At 41.2% G+C, this 20300-nt stretch overlaps 1 long non-coding RNA gene across 3 annotated transcripts in view; it reads right to left on the bottom strand.

Moving 5' to 3' along the window:
* Positions 1-20300, bottom strand: part of LOC126298967 (uncharacterized) — a 450144-nt gene that overhangs the window by 39533 nt on the left and 390311 nt on the right. Inside the window, exon 1 of one of the 3 annotated variants that reach the window (XR_007552700.1) lies at positions 19100-19267. The exons of the other annotated variants lie outside the window; for them this stretch is intronic. This is a non-coding gene — a long non-coding RNA (uncharacterized LOC126298967). Of the gene's footprint in view, positions 1-19099; positions 19268-20300 lie in introns of those variants that run through there. 3 annotated transcript variants of the gene reach the window in all.

Genomic DNA, 20300 nt, shown 5'->3' with positions numbered 1-20300 from the left:
GCTCTGATGGTATTTCTTTGTATAAGTGGGTTCTCAGTCGTTCATGGATGACATTTAGAAAAATCTTGCTAGTATACGAAATCAAACAAATAGTTCTGTAGCTATAACAATGCTGTGCGTTTCCTTTCCCATGAAAAGGAATCATTACCTACATGGTCCAGTTTTCTATCCATGTTTCGTTATTCCATACGCTGTTACAAATTTTATGCATGATTTCCAAATCAGGCTCTCGAGATGCTTGGATCATTTCGGCAGTAATAACGTCAGGTTCAACTGCTTTGTTATTTTTCAGTTTGGCTGTAGGTTGGCGGACTACTTCTTTTAAGATATTTGGTTCCTTCCCAAGTGGAATATTTGCACGATCAGTTTTCCATCGTTATCCATTTACATCTTGTTGCAACATATTCTCCGCTAATCATTAACTAGTTCTGTATTCGTTAGAGGTGTACCATCTTCGCATTCTATAACCTTTGTCCACTTGCTTATACAGATAATTTTTTTTTCAAGAAAGCTAAGGGAATTACAAAATGTTTAATGAAACAGGCAATCTATTGGGAAGAACTTTTTTGAAAAAATCGTATTATTGCTTTCTAAATTGTCATGCATTAACTTGTTTCGCTATTATTTTACCATTTATGAAGCTTTCAAGTCCTTCATACAAATCTGTTTGTAATCTCTTGTCCGTTTGTTAAAGTATGTGTAGATCATATCTTGGAGAGTATTCCCAGCATTACTGACGGCACTGGGTATTGCTGATTGGAGCAACTGTTTGTGTGATTTGCATTCATACGATTACTGCAGCGTTTGTGGAGATTTTTGCCAGGTTGCCGTACACATCGTGAGGAAGCTAGGAGAGCCAAACAAAAATGTATTCACAACGAGTAAACGTACGCAATTAATTTTTAGCGTTTATAGCTACACCGACATCGTTTTTTTCATCGAAGTAAATACTTTTTCTATTGCACTGGAAAGACCCTTCGAAGAGGAATTCAACGACATAACGTATATGAAACTCGATCAAATAGTAACAACATAACAGCGCCGCGAACTATTGTCCGGCCGTCAGGAGAAGAGGTCCGACAAACCTCTGCCCTTGTGTACCAAACGTGAACAGGCACAGAACTCAGGTGCGGTGGTATGTTTATTGTGCCATGTTATACGGCATTTCATGTCTTCGGAGGTCGTCGGTGTTTCCTTGTAACCTTCTTGTTTTAATTTTCCCCATGGATAAAAAAATCCGGATGTGTTAATTCTAGTGAGCGTGCGGGACATTTTAGGATTCCCGAGCAACCGATCCAATGATCTGCAGACGTTCTGTTAAGAAGATATGTACCTATTTATACAGAATGGATGGGATATCCGTGATGTTGCTACTACATGGATTGCTTTGTCCTGTGGGATGTCTTTCAATAACTCTTAGAAACTGTGCACAGGGTATTTGTTTTAATCTGAGACAAGTAAAAATCTCAAACGACGCATCGTACAAAAAAATGCTTTAGGTAAAGAGCTAGCATTAGTAATGGGGACAAAAGTCTGTGCTAAAACTTACCACCTCGTAACCACTCCTCTCAACTTGATTTTTGCGAAGAGTATGACACGCAGCGCTGTTCCGATTGGTCTGGTTTATTTCCGTTTTGACTCTCCCATGATAGAGGTGTTGGCCAACTACTGCAGGAAAATCTAGGTCCAGAGTACCAGGTCACAAACTTTTTCAAGCCTAGTGCAGATCTAGGTCAGGTAACAGAGGATATAGGTTCTTTATGCAAGGATTTCACGAAGGAGGATGCCGTGGTTATAGTGTGTGATCCAGGAAACAGCATTGTCAGAGACTCTGAATATTCCATAGAGATTGACCTGGTGAAAATAGCATCAGCAACGAAGCATACAAGTGTGGGATTTGTCTCTGTGCTGAGACACCATGATCGGCCTCATTTGAACTCTTCTGTATGGAGGGTGGACTTGGAGTTGGAGTGGGAGTGGCTGCTTAGGACGGATATAGGGTCCCATATTGGTTTGATTCCTGTGGATGCTATTGATAGGTGGGACTACACTAGGCGTGGCCTTCACCTCAATAGGAAAGAGAAGGCAAAACTGTCTGGCTTGATTGCAGGAAACTTAAGGGGGGACACTGTCACAAGTGGTAAAATACCAGTGGTCACAGGTGTCAGAGGGATGCCTTTTTTAGGATAGGGAAGGGGGATAGAAAACGCGTTTTAAGAGAGATTGGCAGACACACTCAGTTTGAGAAAACAGATAAACAGGAGTCAGATTTTAGCATACAGCCTCCATTTAAACAATGTTTAACAGAAAGTAATCAGAAACTGCCAGTTCATCTTCACCAAAGCAGTTATAATCCCATTAGTATGCAGTATCAGTTATCTTCATTACACCAGAACATTCCGGGACTCAGAAATAAAGTTGATGAACTACTCATTTGTATCGATGAAATGAATTCATCTAACCAAATTGACATAATCTGCCTCTCTGAACATCAAGTGACCACTGGTATAGATATGTTAGACATTTCAGGATTTAAGCTAGCTGCCTACTTCTGCAGAGTAGATATGGATGGAGGAGGAGTTGCCACATTTATTAAAAACTGGCATAAATTCAAGAATATTGACATTAATAAATTCTGTTTAGAGCAGCATCTAGAAGCATGTGCAACAGAAGTAGAGTTCCATAACAGATCCTATATAATAGTAACTATTTACCGAGCACCTACAGCAAATTATAATCTATTCATAAATCATCTAGAAGCTCTTTTGGGTTATTTAACAGTAAGAAACAAAGAAATTTTGAATGCAGGTGAATTTAATACAGATCTTCTAATTCAATCTTCCAGTAAACATTTACTGCAGTTAGTAATGTTGTCTTTCAATCTAACTCACATTGTAAACTTTCCAACTAGGCTGACTAAATCCTCAAGGACAGCCGTTGATAACATTTTTATAGACAAATCAAAGGAACAAAATCATATCATAAAACCTGTAGTAAATGGACTGTCAGATCATGACATGTAGCTCCTTGTTTTAGATGTAAATTCTAAGCAGATTATCAAGACTACTAAATCTGAGTACAGGAGAGTATTCAATCAACCAAGAATGGAGCGTTTTAGAAAACTGCTCAAAGTTATGAACTGGAAAGGTGTTTATAGTGCTCATGACATGAATGAAAAATATAACACATTCATGAACAATGTCAGTGCCATGTTTTAAACTGTTTTCCTCTAAAAGTTACTCAAATTAAACAGAAGTCTATAATAAAACCATGGATCACACAAGGAATAAAGATTTCCTGTAAGACAAAAAGTAAAATGTATCTGTCGACCAAGAATAGCTCCAATGCTGATGATTTAGCTAAATACAAGGAATACTGTAAAATATTAAAAAAGTAATTCGGACATCTAAACAAATACACTACGAGGAGAAGATAGCAATGACAGGGAACAAAATAAAAACAATATGGGATACAGTGAAAGAGGAGACTGGTAGAACCAGAAAGGAACAGGAGCAAATAGCACTAAGGGTAGATGACACATTAGTAACCGATGGGCATAGTGTGACACATCTATTTAACAAGTACTTTATATCCGTTACTGATAGAATGGGATTGTTAGGATCAGTAACTAATGCCCTTGAATATCTGAAACTAGCCTTTACAAATAGCTTCAGGTACATGAATATGCCACTCACTTCACCAAAAGAAATAACTTCCATTATAAAAATTTTCAAAACAAAGCATTCTAGTGGTTACAATGAAATATCAACAAAGTTAATTAAGGCATGTTCTTGTGAGTTTAGTACTATTCTAAGTTACTTGTGTAAATAGTCTATTATAAATGGGACATTTCCTGACTGGCTGAAATAAGATGTTAAGCCTCTATTCAAGAAAGGGGATAAAGAGATGCCATCAAACTACAGACCGATTTCACTTTTGCCAGGATTCTCAAAAATTTTAGAAAAAGTAAACTACAGGCAGCTTCTCAACCATCTGACCACAAATAACATATTATCAAGAACACAGTTTGGATTTCTGAAGGGTTCTGATATCGAAAAGACTATTTACACCTACAGTGAAAATGTACTTAATTCATTAAATAACAAGTTACAATCAGCAGGTATTTTCTGTGATTTGTCAAAGGCATTCGATTGTGTAAACCACAACATCCTTTTAAATAAATTAGAATTCTATGGTGTCATGGGTAGTGCTGCAAAATGGTTCAAGCCATACCTCGCTAACAGGAAACAAAGGGTGTCAGTGCAAGGGACTAGTGAATTAAGTCATCAGTCATCATCAGAATGGGAAGAAATTAAATGTGGTGTCCCACAAGGATTCATCTTAGGGCCATTGCTTTTTCTTGTGTACATTAATGATCTCTCATCAGTTACACTGCCAGAAGCAGAGTTCGTTTTGTTTGCAGATGACACAAGTATTGAAATAAACAGTATGTCGAGTGTAGTTCTAGAAAGATCTGCTAATGATATTTTCATGGATAATAATAAATGGTTTAAAGCCAACTCATTGACATTAAACTTTGAAAAGACTCACTACATGCAATTCAGAACCTGTAAGAGGTTTCCACCCAGCATATGCATAAAGTATGAAGAAGAGCAGATAGAAGAGGTTGACAGTCTTAAATTCCTGGGATTAAAACTTGATAATAAATTTAGTTTGGAGGAGCACACCACAGAACTGCAGAAACGCCTTAACAAATCTGTATTTGCAATTCGAGTGTTAGCAGACACAGGCGACATAAAAGTGAAAAAGCTTGCATACTTTGCCTACTTTCATTCCATAATGTCATGTGGTATAATATTTTGGGGTAACTCTTCAAGTCAAACAAAAGTTTTCAGAGTCCAAAAGCATGTAGTATGTATTATTTGTGGAGTACAATTCACGGGTGTCCTTTAGAAACCTCTTCAAAGAAGACAGTAGCCCAGCTGGGTTCCATAGGATTTACATCAGGTGAATTTGGTAGCTGAAACATCTGTGTGAGTTCATTATGATGCTTCTCAAACCACTGTTATGTGGGTCTGGCTCCAGGACATGGACAATCATACTGCTGAAAGAGACATTTCCATCAGGGAACACAACGAGCATGTCTTCAATTTCTAACACAGGTCCCGTGCAATTGCAACAGAATGTCTCCCACAACATAACACTGTTCCCACTAGCATGCATCTGAGGCACACTACACATTTTGAGCTGCAGTTCAGCTTGATGATGGCATTTGTCGAGATGAGCATGGACCAGGTGTAGCAAAAATACGATTCACGCAATGCGTGTAATACGTATTATTTGTGGAGTAAACTCACGGACGTCTTGTAGAAACCTCTTCAAAGAACTGGGTATACTAACTACTGCCTCTCAGTATATTTACTCCTTAATTAAATTTGTCCTAAATAATATATCTCTTTTTCCAACAAACAGTTCAGTTCATACATACAATACTAGGAACAAAAATGATCTGCACAAGGACTTAAAAGCACTTACTTTAGTTCAAAAAGGGGTCCACTAGTCAGGAACACTCATCTTCAATAATTTGCCAGCAAACATAAAAAATTTAGTTACAAATGAAGATCAGTTTAAAAGGAGCCTGAAAGACTTACTAGTGGCCAACTCCTACTCCACTGACGAATTTTTTTAATAGAAACAAATGATGGGTTGTATATATTTTCACTACTTGTATTGTTATTTCAGCTTTAAAAAAAGTGACATGTTCCACATCCACGAGGATCTCCTCAACACAGATCTATGGAACGAAAAACTAATCTAATCTAATCAAACACATAAATAACCAGCTTTAATGAAACCATGAACGCCCCGAAAAAACGCAAAATCATTGATGCATGTAAAGTTTAATAAAGAATGGAAAAACGTATATTTCTTTTTTGAAACTGGGAATAAAGCAGTAAAGCAGTATGTTATGAAATGATAGCCATGTTTAAGGAGTACAATCTGAAACATTACGAAACAAAACAGAGAATTTGGCTACAAACTTTCCAAGGAAGGACGCAAAATAAAAGGTGCGGAGGGTGTGAAAGGGCTGAAGAAGCAACAAAATTTATTTACAAAGCAATCAACACTTCAGAATAGCACTACAGAAGCAAGTTTCAGGGTAGCTTATAACGCTGCTGAACGTAACAAGTCTTTATCTGATGGCGAGTGTATTAAACAGGGTACGGTAGAGACTGCAAGTATTTCGTGTTCTGATGTTGGAAGCAAATCTGTAAGCATTTTATTGTCAAAGAGGACCATAGTGCAGCGCATTCATTTAATTAGTGGGAATTCATAGAACAGCTGAAGACTGCGAGCAAAGATTTTGATTGGGTTTCCTTGGCAATGAACGAGAACACAGATAACGAAGACGCTGCACAATTACTTATCTTTATCAGTGGAATTAATGAGAATTAATGAAAATTTCGTCGTCACGCAACTAAAGATAGTCACTGGTCAGGACTTGCTTGAGTGTGCTGTGAATTGTGTGGACAAAAGTAGCTTACCCTGGAAAAAATTTTAAGCGTTACAATAGATGGGGGGGGGGGGGGGGGGGCAGAGTTTTCTGTGGGAAAAATGTAAGTATGGTGAAGCTTTTAAAGAACAAGTTACGAGCACAAGGCACAGGCAGTGATATCTTGTGCTTTCATTGTATTTTGCATCAGGGGAGCCTTCGTAAAGCTGTACTGGATTTTAAGTATGTGATAGACCCTAACGTTGGTGTTGTGAACACAGACAGACCATGGGCACTCCACCATCGACAGTTCAAATCAGTTCTTAAATATGTGGGACCAGAGTCTGAAAACGTAATTAACCACAGCAGTTTGAGGTGATTGAGCCTGAGCGAAGTGTTAAACAGTGTCTGGACACTGCAGAATAAAAGCCTCTTATTCCTGGACACAAAGGAAATATTTCATGATTTTGTTCCAAAAATAGGATTGAGGAGTGGAGATATGAGATGTTTGCAGCTGGTGTATCTGAGAAATAAAATTAACTGAATGTGACATTGCAGGGAAAGGGGTTACTTGTAGATGGAATGTGGATACATGTAAAATCATTCAAGGCAGAAGTAGGTCTATATAAGCAAGCAATCTCATTCCAGATTTAAAATAAATAGAACTACAAAAGCGTGACAGGATCAATTTGCCTGATTAAACTGGTTTTAATATTAAATGTGCTTGCACATGTCGATGATATGAAATCAGCAAAATAAGTAGATCAACTAAAAAACTATGACTATTTTATTTATACTGATTGATTTTTATGATACAATTTATAACTCTTCTGAAATGCAAAGTTAACGAATGACTACAATCATTTTAAAAACAACTTTCCATCCCTCGCATATTCGGATTCTACGGCAAAAAGTACTTACAGTTTACTCAAACCATTGTTTTCCTTTCGTGTAGATGTCGCTGTAATCGACAAACAAGTGTGCTTGTCTTTGCGATTAAAAACCGACGCATCTGATTCTACATTTCATTTACGATGAAAATGTAAACTTTTGTGTTCTAACGGTTGATATTTACGTTCGAAATTTAGTTTTGCAAATTTGATTGTATAGTGCGATATGGTTAGCTGTTTCAATATCTAGTTAGAAACTACATTTAGCGGGATCCGGGAACAGCGACGTGGATTAATAATTTTCTGTTCCTATCGGGATGCTTCATATTGATGAGTCCCCTTCCCTCTCACCATAGGGATGCCTGATTCCAATACCTCTCATCATAACTGTAATTAACAATGCTTTTAAGTTGTATACATGGATTTCCCTCCCCCCCATGAACCATGGACCTTGCCGTTGGTGGGGAGGCTTGCGTGCCTCAGCGATACAGATGGCCGTACCGTAGGTGCAACCACAACGGAGGGGTATCTGTTGAGAGGCCAGACAAACGTGTGGTTCCTGAAGAGGGGCAGCAGCCTTTTCAGTAGTTGCAGGGGCAACAGTCTGGATGATTGACTAATCTGGCCTTGCAACATTAACCAAAACGGCGTTGCTGTGCTGGTACTGCGAACGGCTGAAAGCAAGGGGAAACTACAGCCGTAATTTTTCCCGAGGACATGCAGCTTTACTGTATGATTAAATGATGATGGCATCCTCTTGGGTAAAATATTCCGGAGGTAAAATAGTCCCCCATTCGGATCTCCGGGCGGGGACTACTCAGGAGGATGTCGTTATCAGGAGAAAGAAAACTGGCGTTCTACGGATCGGAGCGTGGAATGTCAGATCCCTTAATCGGGCAGGTAGGTTAGAAAATTTAAAAAGGGAAATGGATCGGATAAAGTTAGATATAGTGGGAATTAGTGAAGTTCGGTGGCAGGAGGAACAAGACTTCTGGTCAGGTGATTACAGGGTTATAAACACAAAATCAAATAGGGGTAATGCAGGAGTAGGTTTAATAATGAATAGGAAAATAGGAATGCGGGTAAGCTACTACAAACAGCATAGTGAACGCATTATTGTGGCCAAGATAGATACTAAGCCCACACCTACTACAGTAGTACAAGTTTATATGCCAACTAGCTCTGCAGATGACGAAGAAATTGAAGAAATGTACGATGAAATAAAAGAAATTATTCAGATAGTGAAGGGAGACGAAAATTTAATAGTAATGGGTGACTGGAATTCGAGTGTAGGAAAAGGGAGAGAAGGAAACATAGTAGGTGAATATGGATTGGGGCTAAGAAATGAAAGAGGAAGCCGCCTAGTAGAATTTTGCACAGAGCACAACTTAGTCATAGGTAACACTTGGTTTAAGAATCATGAAAGAAGGTTGTATACGTGGAAGAACCCTGGAGATACTAAAAGGTATCAGATAGATTATATAATGGTAAGACAGAGATTTAGGAACCAGGTTTTAAGTTGTAAGACATTTCCAGGGGCAGATGTGGACTCTGACCACAATCTATTGGTTATGACCTGTAGATTAAAACTGAAGAAACTGCAAAAATGTGGGAAATTAAGGAGATGGGACCTGGATAAACTGAAAGAACCAGAGGTTGTACAGAGTTTCAGGGAGAGCATAAGGGAACAATTGACAGGAATAGGGGAAAGAAATACAGTAGAAGAAGAATGGGTAGCTCTGAGGGATGAAGTAGTGAAGGCAGCAGAGGATAAAGTAGGTAAAAAGACGAGGGCTGCTAGAAATCCTTGGGTAACAGAAGAAATATTGAATTTAATTGATGAAAGGAGAAAATATAAAAATGCAGTAAATGAAGCAGGCAAAAAGGAATACAAACGTCTCAAAAATGAGATCGAGAGGAAGTGCAAAATGGCTAAACAGGGATGGCTAGAGGATAAATGTAAGGATGTAGAGGCTTATCTCACTAGGGGTAAGATAGATACTGCCTACAGGAAAATTAAAGAGACCTTTGGAGAGAAGAGAACCACGTGTATGAATATCAAGAGCTCAGATGGCAACCCAGTTCTAAGCAAAGAAGGGAAGGCAGAAAGGTGGAAGGAGTATATAGAAGGTTTATACAAGGGTGATGTACTTGAGGACAATATTATGGAAATGGAAGAGGATGTAGATGAAGACGAAATGGGTGATACGATATTGCGTGAAGAGTTTGACAGAGCACTGAAAGACCTGAGTCGGAACAAGGCCCCCGGAGTAGACAACATTCCATTAGAACTACTGACGGCCATGGGAGAGCCAGTCATGACAAAACTCTACCAGCTGGTGAGCAAGATGTATGAGACAGGCCAAATACCCTCAGACTTCAAGAAGAATATAATAATTCCAATCCCAAAGAAAGCAGGTGCTGACAGATGTGAAAATTACCGAACTATCAGTTTAATAAGTCACAGCTGCAAAATACTAACGCGAATTCTTTACAGACGAATGGAAAAACTGGTAGATGCGGACCTCGGGGAGGATCAGTTTGGATTCCGTCGAAATGTTGGAACACGTGAGGCAATACTGACCTTACGACTTATCTTAGAAGAAAGATTAAGAAAAGGCAAACCTACGTTTCTAGCATTTGTAGACTTAGAGAAAGCTTTTGACAATGTTGACTGGAATACTCTTTTTCAAATTCTAAAGGTGGCAGGGGTAAAATACAGGGAGCGAAAGGCTATTTACAATTTGTACAGAAACCAGATGGCAGTCATAAGAGTCGAGGGGCATGAAAGGGAAGCAGTGGTTGGGAAAGGAGTGAGACAGGGTTGTAGCCTCTCCCCGATGTTATTCAATCTGTATATTGAGCAAGCAGTAAAGGAAACAAAAGAAAAATTTGGAGTAGGTATTAAAATTCATGGAGACGAAGTAAAAACTTTGAGGTTCGCCGATGACATTGTAATTCTGTCAGAGACGGCAAAGGACTTGGAAGAGCAGTTGAACGGAATGGACAGTGTCTTGAAAGGAGGATATAAGATGAACATCAACAAAAGCAAAACGAGGATAATGGAATGTAGTCAAATTAAATCGGGTGATGCTGAGGGAATTAGATTAGGAAATGAGACACTTAAAGTAGTAAAGGAGTTTTGCTATTTAGGAAGTAAAATAACTGATGATGGTCGAAGTAGAGAGGATATAAAATGTAGACTGGCAATGGCAAGGAAAGCGTTTCTGAAGAAGAGAAATTTGTTAACATCGAATATAGATTTAAGTGTCAGGAAGTCATTTCTGAAAATATTTGTTTGGAGTGTAGCCATGTATGGAAGTGAAACATGGACGATAACTAGTTTGGACAAGAAGAGAATAGAAGCTTTCGAAATGTGGTGCTACAGAAGAATACTGAAGATAAGGTGGATAGATCACGTAACTAATGAGGAGGTATTGAATAGGATTGGGGAGAAGAGAAGTTTGTGGCACAACTTGACTAGAAGAAGGGATCGGTTGGTAGGACATGTTTTGAGGCATCAAGGGATCACAAATTTAGCATTGGAGGGCAGTGTGGAGGGTAAAAATCGTAGAGGGAGACCGAGAGATGAGTACACTAAGCAGATTCAGAAGGATGTAGGTTGTAGTAGGTACTGGGAGATGAAGAAGCTTGCACAGGATAGAGTAGCATGGAGAGCTGCATCAAACCAGTCTCAGGACTGAAGACCACATCAACAACAACATGGATTTCACGCACGAATTAATGAATGTATCGAAATGGAAGGTCGTCACTTTCAGTATTCATTGTGAGTTACAATAATGGTGAGAGAGGAGGGCATTCAGCGATATCAAGTATCCCGATGGGAGCCGAAAACTATTACATACATCTCGCTGTTCCTGGGTCACGCTAAACGTAGTTTCTAATGAGACATTGAAACAGCTAAGCACATCGTATTGCACAATCAAATTTGCAAGAGTAAAGTAAATTTTGAACATCAATATCAACCGTTAGAACACAAAAGTTTACATTTACATCGTAAATGAAATGTAGAATCAAATGTGTCGGTTCTTAATTGTTAAGACAGCCATACTTGATACTTGTCAGCGCCGTCTACCATTAAGGGGAAACAATAGTTTAATTACACAGCACGTAGTATTTGGCGAAGAATCCAAATATACAATAAAAAGGGGAGTTTCCACTTTAAGATGCAAAGTTGACTCCGCCCAAGCAGGAGGGGTGGTTAGGGGATGGCCAGTCGTAGCACAGAAAGATGTCCCCTTTTCTAATATCAACTTTTCACCTAGAACATTTTTTTCGTACGATGCGTCGTTCCCACGTGGACACTCAAGCTGCCTTGTAGTGGCATTGAAGCCTGTGTTACCTCTTTTAAAATGTTAATTGCATTTTTCTCATCAGTGGCTATGCTTTTTCGTTAGCGTGTTTCGTTCCTCACACTTCCAGTTTCTTTAAATTTTTGTGTAACATTTGCAAAGATGGATTGTGGATGTTTTGCACAATCAGCATACATTTTAGCATGCAGTCATTGTCTGCAAAAATTGTCATAAACTAAACCCATAATCACTTATTCCACTGTCGTATATACTATGGCAGTCTGAATATCTTGAAGAGCAAGTTTATTAATCGCTACTACAGCAATGTACCGGCTATGAAAAACGAGTGATGGTAGGACAATGCAACTTAGTAGAAACGTTTGTAAGGGCACGTGACAGAGAAATAACGAATAAACCGCTGAAAGAAACACATTCTAATTTCTAGATGAGAGGGGAATCCTTTGTTAATTGCGTACCGTGTTTACGTTCCAGGTTGCAAATCGTCAGTGTGACCACCGTCTGCATCCAGGACAGCCTGGAACCCAACTACAGATACAATTTCGCAATTGTTCTCAACAATTTTCGCACAATGGACCATGGAATGTACAATTGTGACACAGTTTGTGCACTGCATCAAGTTCGCACATTGCGTCCACCATTCTCAGCCATGGAAACAGTAACTTCAACAAGAAGAAGGTGTAATTAGATGAATGACGAACACTAACTTCACTTAACGAAGGTTTATTCAGCACTTGCACATACAAGAGCGCGCAGCAAACTGCCTCCGGCCAGAACCCATACGGTATATATACAGCTACAGAACATTCCAGTACAATGATTCTTGACATTTGTGGATACTTCTAGAATGTACTCCAACACAATATAGAAATTAAAACTGTACAGTCCAGGTGAGTGTCGAACTCACGACCCTCCATTCAACAGTTTAGTATCATAACTACTACACCACGGTGCTACACAGCTTCTGCTGTGACATTTCTCCCTCCTTAAGAGAACATCATATCGGTGTTACGTCGTCCTAGTTCGGGAACGAGTCGTCGGTTCTGCATACTCAGACTCCCGATGACTGATGCGCACCCTGGCGGTGATCTTAGAACTTCTTTTGCCGCTACGCTCTTCGTCACCTTCCCGCTTGTTGCCTGTCGCTGGAGCTTCGAATTTACCCTGGGTGGCAAGATCCTTGTAGGGCTTCATTCGAAGGGCGTGGACCGTATCTCTGATCTTTCGTCGTCTTGCGCTGGGATCGAAATCTTCAACTTCGTAAGTAACATCAGACTACTGTCTCATAACCTTATAAGGTCCAAAGTAGCCCCTGAGGAACTTCTCAGAGAGACCAGCCTTCCGAACAGGAGTGAAGATCCAGGCGATGTCACCAGGCTGGTAGACAACAGGGTGGTGGCTCGCGTCATGCCTTCGGCGATCGGTTTCTTGAGCCTGCAGCGTGCGGAGTCGAGCTAACTGGCGAGCTTCTTCAGGTCTGTTTAACCCCTGGCCGATGTAGTTGTCATCTACGTCATCAGGATGTAACGGCAACAGTGTTCATCGTCGTAGTCGCCTCACACCCATGCACCATGTGGTGTCTTGTTTGGCGGCGTTGTAGGCAAACATCACGACAGGTAGCACCTCATCCCAGTTGCTCTGCTCAACATTGACGAACATTGATAGCATGTCGGCCAAGGTCTGATGAAGGCGTTCAGTAAGCCCGTTAGCTTGCGGATGGTAGGCAGTCGTTATGTGATGAGTAATGTTGCACCGACGGTTTGTCTCTGTCACAAGATTCAATTGAAAAACTTTCCCTCGATCCGTAATAACGACCTTAGGGCACCGTGTTTTAATACAATGTCTCCCACGATAAATTTGGCTACCTTGAATGCTTCGGCTGTTTTCACGCCTTTTCCGATGTCATAGCGTGGCAGATAATCAGTGCAAACAATAATCCACCCATTGCCGCGAGCAGACGTTGGAAATCGTCCGAGGAGGTCAATCCCAATACGCTGGAAAGGCGTTTCGGCTGGTGGAATTGGTATGAGTCGGCCAGGTGGTTTCTGAGGAACTGCCTTTCTCCTCTGGCACTCTCGAGAATGCGAGACATAGTGACGGACACTCCTAAATAAAACTGGCCAGAAAAATCTCTTTCGGGTCCGATCGTATGTCTTAAGAAATCCTAAATGTCCGGTCTCAGGTGTGTCATGGTATTTCTGTATAACATCTAAGCGCATGTGTTTAGGAATCGCTGGTAGCCACCTCTTTCGAAACGGATCAAAGTTTTTCTTGCAGAGTAATCCATTAACTACCTTAAATTGTCCTTTCACATCCTCAGACCGATTTAAGGCAATCATAATTTGAGATATCTTGGCGTCCTTCTTCTGCTCAGCAGAGATATCCTGGAGTACGGCGAGACAGTCAGTATCTTCATCAAAGTCTTGATGGTCTTGCACAGGGTTTCTTGAGAGACAGTCGGCATCGTGGTGTTTTCTTCCACTTCTGTACACTATGTTAATGTCATACTCTTGAAGACGTTGCGCCCACCTGGCGAGTAGTCCAGTTGGATCCTTAAGACCTGTCAACCAACAAAGTGAATGATACTGTCGAAATTTGCGCATGGCCCAGATCACAGAAAGACATTCTCTTTCTGTAGTTGAGTAGTTTCTCTCGGCTTTAGTATGTGTCCTAGAAGCATAGGCTATAACCTTCTCTTTTCCATCAGAAATTTGCACCAGAACAGCACCGAGTTGCGGTCCCAGGTTCGAATCCTGCCTCGGGAATGGATGTGCGTGATGTCCTTAGGATAGTTAGGTTTAAGTAGTTCTAAGTTCTAGGGATTGATGACCTCAGATGTTTAGTCCCATAGTGCTCCGAGCTATTTGATTTGAATAGCACCGATGCCATACCCACTGGCATCTGTGTGTAGTTCTTCAGGTGCTCTCTCATCATACAAACCAAGTACAGGTTCAGTCTTCAGAGCCTTTCGCAGCACATCAATAGAATCTTGTTGAACACCATTCTAGATACATTTAGCATTGGCTTTTAACAACTCTTGGGGTGGCCTGGTTTTGATGCAAAAGTCTTTGATAAAACGACGGTGATAAGAACATAATCCGAGGAAGCTTCTCACATCTCTAATACTTTCAGGAATAGGAAATTCCGTTACAGATCTCGCCTTTTCTGGGTCTGGCCGCACACCTTCGTGTCCAAGTATTTTGATTTCTTGGATTAAGTTTCAGTCCGCCTTGTTGTAGATACATAAGAACAACCCTCAGTCTTTTTACGTGTTCATCAAATGTCTCTGAGAACACTATAATGTCATCTAAATAACAAAGACACATCGTCCACTTCAGGTGACTTAGAAGATTATCCATCATCCGTTCAAAAGTTGCTGGTGCATTGCACAAACCAAACGGAATGACCTTAAACTCATACAGGCCCTCATGGGTGATGAATGCAGTTTTCTCCCGATCAGCCTCCTCTATTTCGATTTGCCAGAATCCCGAGTACATGTCCATGGCTAAGAAAAACTTAGCCCCCTTCAGACAATCTAGTGTATCGTCAATTCGTGGAAAAGGGTAAACGTCCTTTTTAGTTATCTTATTAAGCTTCCTGTAATCAACACAAAAGCGCCAACTGCCATCCTTCTTCCTGACGAGAACCACTGGTGACGACCATGGGCTCTGCGAAGGCTGAATGATGTCGTTCTTCATCATTTCCTTTACCTCGTCGCGAATTATTCGAAGTTCCATTGCTGACACACGGTATGCACTCTCGCTTATTGGTTGATGATCTCAGTGATAATCCGGTGCTTCACCGTCGATTTGTCTAATTTACTCTTCACCTTTGGATTGAAGCATTCAGAGAACTCTGGAAGAATGGCAAGTAGCTTCCTCTGTTGTTCCTTAGTTAGATCTGGTGATAGTCGAGCTATAAGATCTTGACTCGTAGTGGTAGCGCCAATTTCGCTCACAGACTCGTCTTGAGAGGTTTCTGTGACGCTCAGCTGTTCGGCAATTAACGGCTCAGCGTTTGCTACGCACATGCGTCTTGTAAGAATCTGCGGTTCTCGGCGACAGAGGCTGGGATGACCAAATTGTTCTTCAGTGTTATGCTTCTCTTACATTCCACAATAAGATCCATGGGTTCATGCATGGCATGACACATGACAGTTACCTTTCTAGCGCTGACTGCAGGAATGATAACTTCATCCAGCACACATAGTCTCCACACACTCGGATGCGCATCTTCCTGTCCACAGTTCAAATGGTTCAAATGGCTCTGAGCACTATGGGACTTAACTGCTGAGGTCATCAGTCCCCTAGAACTACTTAAACCTAACTAACCTACGGACATCACACACATCCATGCCCGAGGCAGGATTCGAACCTGCGACCGTAGCGGTCGCCCGGTTCCAGATTGTAGCGCCTAGAACCGCTTGGCCCTGTCCACAGTATCTCATCTCGTCTAATACAATCTTCGAGCAACCACAATCTATAATAGCCTGAGAAGCTTTCAAAAAGTCCCATCCGAGAATGACGTCATGACTACGCGCTTGTAAGACGATGACTTCTAAGGTTTGTGTATGGCTACTTACACCCACACGAATGACATCTTCCTGTAGGTTTTACATATTTCCCATTAGCCACCTTCAGCAGAGATGTTTTGTTGTCGACGAATACGGTTTTCTGCAACTGGCGACGGTACATCTCCGAAATGACTATGATGCTCCAGAGTCCACAAGAGCTTAAGCTGGTCGACCGTCCACGAGGATATCGATGTAGTTTCCTATCATTTTTGTAGTGATCGGCAGCGGAGAATTTTTCTCTTCGGCGGGCTCACCTTCAAGGAAGGTCGCACCCTTTAGTTTTCCAGGTTGCGGCGACTAGGTGATCGGCTGGAGCTTTTAAACGGCGATGGAGACCTTGATCGGAGTGTTGGGGAGCGTCCTCTCCAGCGGCTAGCTTACGACGATGGTGACCTACGTCGTCCTGCACCCCCATCTTCTTGTTCATCTTCGTCGTCCCGGAGTTGGCGTCGGCTAAGATCGGTCTGCTGTCTTCTGGCGCGGGCGTCATCAAATATCCACCGCCTTTCTCGAGAACAGCGCACCACGTGTCCCGGTCGTCAGCAGTGTAAACATTCTGGTTGGTTATCCTGGGTCCTCCAGACATTAGTCTTCCTTGGTGCCCAAACAGGTTGCTCATACGGCATTGTAGGAACGAAACTTTGCCTGGGTCTCGACTTTTTCACCATTTGAAAGGAAAATGAAGGACGAGAGATTGGGTTCAATATCAGTTCTTCTTCCCCCCTTATGAGCTCTTGAAGCGTTTCGGTTTATTGCTCGCCGTGCAATCCAAGTGCCTTCTGAACTTCCTCTCTCACTATCTGACGAAGAACACATGTGAAATCAGTTCCTTCCTCCATCACAGACATCGATACGACGTTTGGAAGCCGTTCAAACTTCTTGCGTGTAATTCTTTTTTGATGCATTGTCTCGATATACTGGCATCATTTTATGAAGTCGTCTGCTGTCGAAACTTCCTTCAGGAGTAGGGCTTGATACACGCCCTCAGCAACACCCTTCATGAGATGTGCAACCTTATCTTCCTCTTTCATTCTAGGATTCACTATTTTACACAGCTCCAAGACGTCTTGAATGTAGGATGCTGTAGACTTTCCTGGACGCTGTGCCCTCCACTTTAATTTATCTTCAGCATCGTACTTCTGTCGTTGTGTGTCGCCGAAATACTTGCGCAGTTCCGCCTGCAATACTTCCCAGCTTATGAACTTCTCCTCGTTGTTCTCATACCATTGCTTGGCAGTGCCCTCCATGTAGAAAAACACGTTAGCCAAACACACGGTGTCATCCCATTTGTTAAATTTGGCTATTCGCTCATATACATCCAGCCACTTGTTTGGATCTTGGTCATCGTCACCAGAGAACCCGGAAAGGAGAGGCTGGTCACCTGAAGTGACCATCTAAAAGGACATAGTTTAACCATAAATAAATCAAAAGTGGTCGCCATGACAGTCAACAGACAGAAGAAAAAAGAAAGATCAGGCTTGAAGATACACAGCTGGAAACAGCAGACCAGTAAAAATATCTTGGATGCACGATTTCAAGTTATAACAGGGTAGAGCAACAGATCGATAAAAAAGCTCAAAAACCAGGCCAGTTCTATCATCTATTCCGAAATGAACAAATTCCCTTAAGATCTAAACAGGCTCTCCCTCAGCCATACGTTATCGCCATAACAACAATGGCTGAGAAACCTGCACAGTGAGTAGTCAGACGCAGGTTGCCATGCGGAGGATCTGACAAGGTCACGGTAGTTGTTGCAGGCAACAGAACAAAACTGCTTTTGATTTGTTACTGACTAGAGAGAACAATTCCTTATTAAGTTTTAGCTGCTATGCCGCAACGCTATTGAGAGGAGAGGGAGGAATAGTTGGGGCGGTGATAGTTTTCCCCTCTCTACTATCGCCCTCCATTTACGTATCGCTCTGAAAGCAGTGCAGTGGTCACTATACTTTAGATGGGTTTGTGTTTGCTGTTACAGTAATCAGATTATCTTTGTGATGTGGAAGTGTGTTGTTTTCACCCTGGACGACGAGGCAGGCAGTAATTGTGAAATTGTTAGTAGAATACTTTGGTATTGCAGAATGTGTACCTATAGAAGAGAAACGTGTTGTTTATGATCAAATAAAGTATAAGTTGACAGAATAGGATGCCGTAATAGCAGAGGTTTCTACACTTTTAATAGATGAAGAGGCATCAAGTCAAGAGTCATCAGATGAAGAGGCGTCACATGAAGAAAATGATAGTGCCATGGCAGTGAGCATAGAAACAATGTCATCAGCGGCCGATTTCCATGGAAGCAGCGGTTCATCTAATCAGCCATCACCTCCAAGAAAACGAATGAAGTTTCCAGAAGGATATCTGGCTGATGTGTACAAGATACGGGCAAAACAACCATGGGAAAAAGATGGAAATGTTGATCCTCCCTGCCTGCGTCGTCCTGGATTATCATTTGATATGACACCGCGCCTGAAAATTACAGTAGTGTTGGTACAGAAAAGGAAAATAAATATCAAGAATGTGTTGCAAAACTTTGAAAACAGGCTAAAACAACGCCATTCGTCGAACCCAAAAGTTCTGCAGGATATGATAAATCGTGAATTACGTAATAATTTTATTGCAGAGAGACAGGAAAACGCAATAATACATGACCGCACATTGAGACTTTGGGCACTGAAAACAAAGAGGAGAATTTACTCTCACAATTCACTGCAGTTCAGAGCTTCCATCTCGTGGGTAAAGAAATTTAAAAGTAAGAATAAGATTGTCTGTTGCAAAAAAAAAAAAAAACAAAAATTAGCAAGTGGTTAGTTGAAGGGACTGCTGATATTCAACAAAAAGGTCATAAAATCGTCACCAGATCAATATTTCATAAAGAGTTACGATCTATGCAACTCTCGCAGTACAGGGAAGCAAGCATGTCTTTGGTGCGGTTGGATCCTCATCGGCAAACGCATGCTCTTCTATGATAATGGATGTGGTCTCGATGGATGATTCCCTGCTGCCCCGTTTGTGTGTCCTTGTGTCGGAGTCCACCGGGAATTTTCCTGAAAATATGAATATAAATTTACCGAACATCAAGGAGTTTCCTAACAAATTTACTAATATAACGAAAAGGGAATTAAAAATCTTTCCAGAATAAGTAATGTGCCCAGTTATATAAGAAAAAACTAAAGCCCTTCTTTTTGTTGACTCCTTGAGAGCCAATAGAGATGTGTAATCTGCTGACGCTTCCTTCTTCCATCCATACGAAAATTTTGTGAAATTTATAACAGATACAATTAAGGTATCTTCTACAGCGACATTAATATGGAGCGTAAAGGCCACTTCTTACGCCTTCAATGGTTGAGTATATTCAGTTCTCGGCTCTGGTGACCACAATAGCCTGTCCCCTGTCTTGGATGGGAATCATTTGTTACACCACATGTACTTTGTTGTTTAGATTTCTAAATAGTTATTTTTTCGTGTGATGGTCTCACGGGTCTACATTTGCCTAATTTTCACCTGTGACTATGGAGCCTATGGGGCACAGAAATAGTATTTCATTATGTCTCATGGCCTTTCAAAATAATATTCAGTCGTTCTTATCATAGAAATCTTTTTAACGCCATAAATGGCTGATGCTCGTAGTAAGTGATGTACATCGCGATTTCTTATACCGTGTACGAACTCTAGAGATTGATGGATGAGAGGATATGGAACAAAAAAGGTCTAATGAACTTATGTCTGGAAATACACGGTTTCCATCTCAGATACCATTTATTCAGTCATACTTTGTTACAGAGACTGCGGTGTAATACGCGCTGTACCATGCAGCCACAGTTGCAGTAAGCATGGTTTCCTCCTAGAGGGTGGTACTCATCCTCATACGTCATGCCCTAGCGCCCTCTCCTGCCATAGTAATTGGTAATGTTGTGTCCGTTCACTTCTCTTGCTGACTCACCTTGTAGTGGATGTGATACAGCATTGTACACAGCGGTTCCGTGTTCCAATCGAGAGCTTGCCGATATGGTGTTTATTTACGGAAAGGCAAATCGCAATGGGCGGCGGGCAGCAAG

The sequence above is a fragment of the Schistocerca gregaria genome, chromosome X (genome assembly GCF_023897955.1).
Source record: "Schistocerca gregaria isolate iqSchGreg1 chromosome X, iqSchGreg1.2, whole genome shotgun sequence".
In the NCBI taxonomy this organism is placed as follows: Eukaryota; Metazoa; Arthropoda; class Insecta; order Orthoptera; family Acrididae; genus Schistocerca; species Schistocerca gregaria.
The sequence above is the reverse complement of the archived record's forward strand: the minus strand, read 5'-3'. Positions and strand labels throughout refer to the sequence as shown.